The sequence below is a fragment of the Pinus tabuliformis genome, chromosome 7 (genome assembly GCF_031772625.1).
Source record: "Pinus tabuliformis cultivar Carrire ecotype Pingquan chromosome 7, CPIR1, whole genome shotgun sequence".
NCBI classification, from domain to species: domain Eukaryota; kingdom Viridiplantae; phylum Streptophyta; class Pinopsida; order Pinales; family Pinaceae; genus Pinus; species Pinus tabuliformis.
In genome coordinates this window covers 1,510,241,995-1,510,248,738 of record NC_142293.1, presented here as the reverse complement: position 1 = coordinate 1,510,248,738, position 6,744 = coordinate 1,510,241,995, and positions in this window count along the sequence as shown.

Below are 6,744 nucleotides of genomic sequence, written 5' to 3'. Positions count from 1 at the left end.
AACAATGAGCTCAATTTGAGTCTCACTCAACAGATATAAATCAGTAGGACTGGACTTGGAACCCCCAAGTCTCTGGAGTACACAGACTTTCCTTACTGAAACTCGACCTCTATTGGTCACAGTAGTATGAACCCAATCTGAGACTCATACATGACAGGCCTTATGCCGAGGAGTTCGCTTGAACCTCTCAAGCCTTCTCGAGAGTACACAGACTCTCTGACCGTCTTTGGCTTTGTCTCGACGCTGCCTTTGCTCTGCAGGTTAGCTCGACTTACTTTCTTTGTTCTCTGCTCTTAGCTTTCTTACTCACTTTTCTCACTGCTTGCTTTGTTTATGTCAGTTCGTGGCTTTAAAGCCAATCTGCTTTCTGACTGTTCGTTTCTGCTTCTCGGCACTCTGGTTCTCCTGCCTTTGTCCGTTTGAATTCCTCTGTTCTACATCATCATCACTGTGTAATGCCTTACAGGGAGGTGGCCACCTGTTTCATAACGAACTGAGTGTCAGTTCTCTTGGAAATGTTTGAACTGCCGTTATTTCCGTTTAACTTCCCAGAATGCCCGCGAACATGATTCCTCTGCCAACTCATCGTTCATGCCGGACTTCAAACCTTTATACAACTCGGCCTGTTTACCCCATTGAATCCGGTCATCCGTCGGATTGCATGTTCACCATTGATCTGGAGCCTCCAGATCCTATGGTCTCCGTCCATATCGGGCGGGTAAGTTGCATGACGTTTACCCGTCCGATGTGAGTGGTTTTCTCTCTCTTTCGTCGGACGTGTGGCACCCAGTGTGTGGCATCGGGCGGGACTCGGTTGAAACCGCTTACCGCTCGAAGCCCTTCCAATATCCTGCCAGTTTTCATGTGGGACCCACCTCTCACAGAATCGACAAATTCCGTACGGTTTTTTGACTTTTCGGGCCCTGGTCGCTCGGGGCTTTTTCTTCTCTGAGGGGTTTGCCCGGCAATATGCGATTAGTGAAACCTCCCATTTCTCAAAAAGGCTTCCCGTTTTGTTGTTTCGTGGCAGTGCGCGTTACCATGGGCCAATGGTCGGCGTGCTTGACCGAGGGTCCTCGTTGCTTGGCACTGCTCACAAATTACAACTGTTCAAGGATATTTCTGATAAGCTCGACCTTTGTAAGTCTTTGAAACTTTGGCATGAATTTTACAGAGTTATGAAAACTTAGAGAGTTCTTTAGGATCCAATTCGGATCACGACCTTCCCACTGAAAAATCTTTTGGACCACCAAAAGTTGGTTTTTAAGCATCAATCAAGTGAGGGTATAGATTCCTCGCTTGCCCAATTTCTATCCATTTCGCACTGCTTGGTTTTGAACCTTTGAGTCCAATCCTCAGGTACTCAACATCCCCCCTGCGCGTAGTTCTCACCTTCTTGTCTAGAACTGTATCTTCCTGCAACTCATTGAGATATTTAGGTAACAGATCATCAATAGAAGGCAATTGACTCTGCTCTTCGGGATCTTCAATCAATGAAGGTTCAAATAGTCTCAAGCTGTCTGCATTAACAACTGAGTAGATGTGCATGTAAGTTGGTAAATCAAGGCGAAAAGCATTCTCACCAATTTTCTCAAGTATCTTGAAAGGTCCATACCTTATTGGCTTCAGCTTCTTACCTTCACCTTGCATTTTGTCTTTGCTGATATACAACCAAACTTGATCACCAACTTGGAAACTATGCTCAGTCCGATGCTTATCATGCCTTGCCTTGTACTTGGCTTGGCTCTTTTCTAGCTGTTCCTGTACTGTCTGGTGAATCTCTTGGATTTGTTCGATGAACTTGGTTGCCTTGTCAACATCACTGTGTCCATCAACCGCTATGTCTTTACCAAAGACAAAATCCAAGGGAGACCTTGGTGTGAAACCAAAACAGGTCTCAAAAGGAGATCTTTGTGTAGAAGAATGTTTAGCTCGGTTGTAAGCACGCTGCACATAACATAAATGTTCATCCCAAAGTTTGGGATGCTTGCTGCAATAGCCTCTGAGCAACTAGATCACTGTCCTGTTGACCACTTATGTTTTGCCATCTGTTTGCGGATGAAAAGCTGTGCTCTTCTTCAGTTTGGTGTCCATCAATTCCCACAAACTTGACCAAAATTTACCAACAAATCGGGTATATCGATCAGATATAATGGAAGTGGGTAATCCAAAATGAACCCATACATGCTGAAAGAAGAGCTTTGCAGTTTGTTCAACTGTAATCTGTTTGTTACAAGGTATTAAAATACACATTTTGTTGAACCTATCCACCACAACATATAAATAGTCATGACCTTTTCTAGATTTAGGCAGTCCCCCAACGAAGTCCATAGAAACACTTTCCCAAGGATGAGAAGGAACTGGTAGTGGAGTGTACAAGGCTAGTTTTCTATTGTTGGGCTTGCTTTTAGTACACATGGTACACCCTCTTACACATCTAGAAACTGTCTCATTCATTTTTGGCCAATAACAAAATCTTTGCAGCTGTGCAACTGTTTTACTTACACCAAAGTGACCTGATATTAGAGAGTTGTGTGATTCTCGAATTATCTTTACTCTTTTTGTTTGAGGAATGCATAAATTTCCCAAATGATACAAGAGTTGGTCCTTAACATGATAATCCAATTCTTCTACTTGTTTGCTATGACTTAAAGTTGCATATACATCTGTAAAATCTATATCTTGAGCATACTGTTCAATGTAGCTTTCATGCAATACTGAATTTTGCTTAAGTATAGTGGATACATTTATGATTGGTCTAGACAACATATCTGCAACTTTGTTGTGTATGCCCTTTTTATATCTGATGACAAGATGAAACTGTTGTAGAAAACCCATCCACCTATAGTGTCTTGATTGCTGCAACTTAGTTTGTGAGTGCAAATATTGAAGTGGTTGATGATCAGTATGTATAACTGTCTCTTTGCCCATTAAATAATGTTTCCATTTTTTCACAATCTGTACTAATGCATACAATTCTTTATCATATGTGGGATAATTAACTACTGCAGAATTAAATGTCTCAGAATGATAACATATGGGTTTACTATGCTGCATCAACACTACTCCCATGGCATAGTCACTGGCATCCGTTTCAATCTCAAATGGTCTTTGAAGATCGGGCAATGCTAGTATTGGTGTTGTACTAATCTTTTCTTTTAAGGTGTCGAAGGCTTTCTGCTGTTTGCCTGCCCACTGAAACACCTTGTTCAATCCTGTTAAAGCATGTAAGGGAGCTACAATCAAAGAAAAGTTAGAAATAAACTTTCTCCAATACTGTGCTACTCCTAAGAAGCTTCTAGCTTCTGTAGCAGATTTGGGTTTAGGCCAGTTTACAATGACTACAACCTTAGAGGGATCCATCTTTAATTCACCACCCCCTACAACATGACCTAAATAATTCAAAGATGTTTTGCCAAATTCACATTTTGAGAGCTTAACATAAAAATTCTCTTTTTTTCAAAACATCTAGAGTTTGCTTGACATGCTTTAAATGTTCTTTCCATGTTTTACTAAATATAAGAATGTCATCCAAATATACAATGACAAAATCATCAATAAAAGGTCTGAGTACATCATTCATTATTCTCATGAAAGTAGCAGGAGCATTAGTTAAGCCAAAAGGCATAACCAACCACTCATACAATCCCTGCTTTGTTTTGAAAGCAGTCTTCCATGCATCTTGCTCTACAACTCTGACCTGATGATAGCCACTATGCAAGTCCAACTTGGAAAAATAAATAGCTTCTTTCAACTGATCCAATAGATCACCTATGCGAGGAAGGGTATAACTATTTTTTATCGTTATCTTATTCAGTGCTCGGTAATCAATGCATATTCTCCATGAGCCATCTTTCTTTTTCACCAAGACAATTGGAGACCCACAAGGCAATGTGCTAGGTCTTATGAACCCTTTTTCGAGCAGCGCCTGTACCTGCTTCTTGATTTCTGCATTTTCTAAAGCGGACAATTTGTACATTCCGATGTTAGGCAATGGAGCATCTTGCTGCAAATTAATATCATGTACTATTTTCTTTTTGGGTGGCAGACCTTTAGGTTTTTGAAATAGGATATCATATTCTGAAACAACTTTTTCTAAATCAGCTTGCTGTTTAGCATTATAATGCTCAAATACATTGGTTTTATCAGGTTTCTTTTCCTTTACAACCATAAAAAAAAATTGTTTGCATGAATTTACAATTCTTTTCATCTACCCCGAGTTTATGAGAGTATAATTATTCTTGAGTTTATGAGCTCTTACAATATATTCGATTCCATCTTTAACGAGTTGATACTTGTTCTCAGCTCTATAGAAAATAGCTTTCCTATCATACAAGTAAGGACTTCCTAAAACAATTCCACATATATCCAAGGGAACAATATCTAACTCAACCTCATCTACAAATGCTGACCCAAAAGAAAACCTAAGTTTACATTGTCTAGTCACTTGTAGCTGTGCTTTATCACATAACCAACCTAATGGATATGGCTTTTTGTGAGGTGTGGTTAGTAATCCCAACTTCTTTACAATTGCTTCAGAAATTAAATTTACTTGTGAGCCACTATCAAACAAAGTATCAATCTTTTGATGCTTGGAAACAACTCTAATATGAAAAAGCTCATGTCTTTTCCTCTCATTTTCTTCATTGTCAGTAGATTGTGCAGAATTACTAGTAGATGCTTCAGAATTTTTACCTTTTATACCTGTGGCTGCAATTGTTGTTTCATCTCCTGAGTCTGACCCCAAATCCTTTTGAATAGCTGCAATAGTCTTCTTCTTTTTGCCATCGTACTTCTTGGGTGTCAGCGTCGGATGCGGAATCCAACAGTGTTCATCACCATGCCCATCCTTTTTACAGTGAGTGCATGAAGATTTGGTCTTTTGTACAGTATTTGTCTCTCTCTTTCCATTTTTGTTTTCTTTTCTCCTTATTCTTGCTTGCAGTGGGTTTTGATGACCCCCCAACTTCTAGGTTCACATTCTTACCTCTAGCCTCTAGATGTGTAGCTTGAATAGATACCTTATCTATGCTAGTGGGATTAAACATGAAAATAGTGTGCCTTAAGTAGCTGTGTAGACCACCTATATACTTCAGCGGAGTTTCAAGTGAGTCTAAAGAAATTCCTAGAATCAAAGCTCTTTTCTTAAATTCTTAGGTGTAACTTTGTATACTTTGCCCTTTTAATTGTCGAAGAGTTTGCCAACTCATCATGGTTTGCTGCATATAAGCTAGTGGATAGAACTATTTTTAATTGCAGAAACAAATTCACTCCAGACAGAAAGAATTTTACCATGCTTCTTCATGTCAGCGTGTGTCCTGCCTTCCCACCATACCAAGGCAGTGCCTCCAAGGCATAGGCTAGCCAGCTGAATCTTACTACTATCTGAATCAATGCTCTGCACTCTGCAATAAACAGCAACCTGTCTAATCCAATTATCCAGCTTCTCTACATTCAACTCTCCATCATATATTGGTAAATCGAATTTAACATCTAATTTAATAAAAAATGTCTTCTTTTTGTTTTCAGGGCTACTAGGAGGTGTGGGAAGTTTTTCTTCTTTCTCTTTGCCTTTAGAGTGGTCATGGAGGAGAGATTCTTCTGCTCCTTTATCTCGTTTGGAGTTTGATGCATCTTCCTCTCTACCTTTCTTAAATTCTCTATACATTTCCTCTACCATGGCTCTCATGGTCATGAAACTATCCATGAACCGAGGGTCTGATTCCAAGGGACTTTATTCTAACATTTTCCTCTTAGGATAGACTCTTCCAATTTCAGGGTTAGTTTCAACGAACTCTTCTTCTCCTAATTTAAGCTTTGATCTAGTTAGCTTTCAAAAACAAAATCCAGCACAAGCTTGTCTAACCTTAGTAACCTAGAGCTCTGATACCACTTGATCTGGAATTTATCCAGGACAAAGAATTAAAGGTATTACAGACTCATGTGCATGAATGTGCCTGTGTTATTTTATGCAACGGATCGATAAGATTGCGAAATACATAGGCACTGAAGCAGTTAGAGAAAACATAACAGGCAAACATGTAAACACGAAAAGTTTAATAAGGAGTTCATCCAATACTCTTGGGCTACGTCTCCTGGTCTAGCCTTCAGTGGTGGCCTCTATTATGTTTTCAAAGTAGAGTTTTACAACACTGAGCTCAATTTGAGTCTCACTCAACAGATATAAGTCAGTAGGATTGGATTTGGAACCCCCAATTCTTTGGAGTACACAGACTCTCCTTACTAAAACTCGACCTCTATTGGTCACAATAGTATGAGCCCAATCTGAGACTCATACATGACAGGCCTATGCCGAGGAGTTTGCTTGAACCTATCAAGCCTTCTCGGGAGTACACAAACTTTCTGACTCTCTCTGGCTCTGTCTCGATGCTGCCATTGCTCTGCAGGTCAGCTCGACTTACTTTCTCTGTTCTATGCTCTTAGCTTTCTTACTCGCTTTTCTCATTGCTTTCTTTGTTTCTGTCACTTTATGGCTTTAAAGCCATTCTGCTTTCTGACTGTTCGTTTCCGCTTCTCAGCGCTTTGGTTCTCCTGCCTCTGTCCGTTTAAATTCCTCTGCTCTCCGTCATCATCACTGTGTAACGCCTTACAGGGAGGTGGCCACCTATTTCATAACGAACTGAGTGTCAATTCTCTTGGAAATGTTTGAACTGCTGTTATTTCCGTTTAACTTCCCAGAATGCCCACGAACATGATTCCTTTACCAACTCACCGTTTATATCA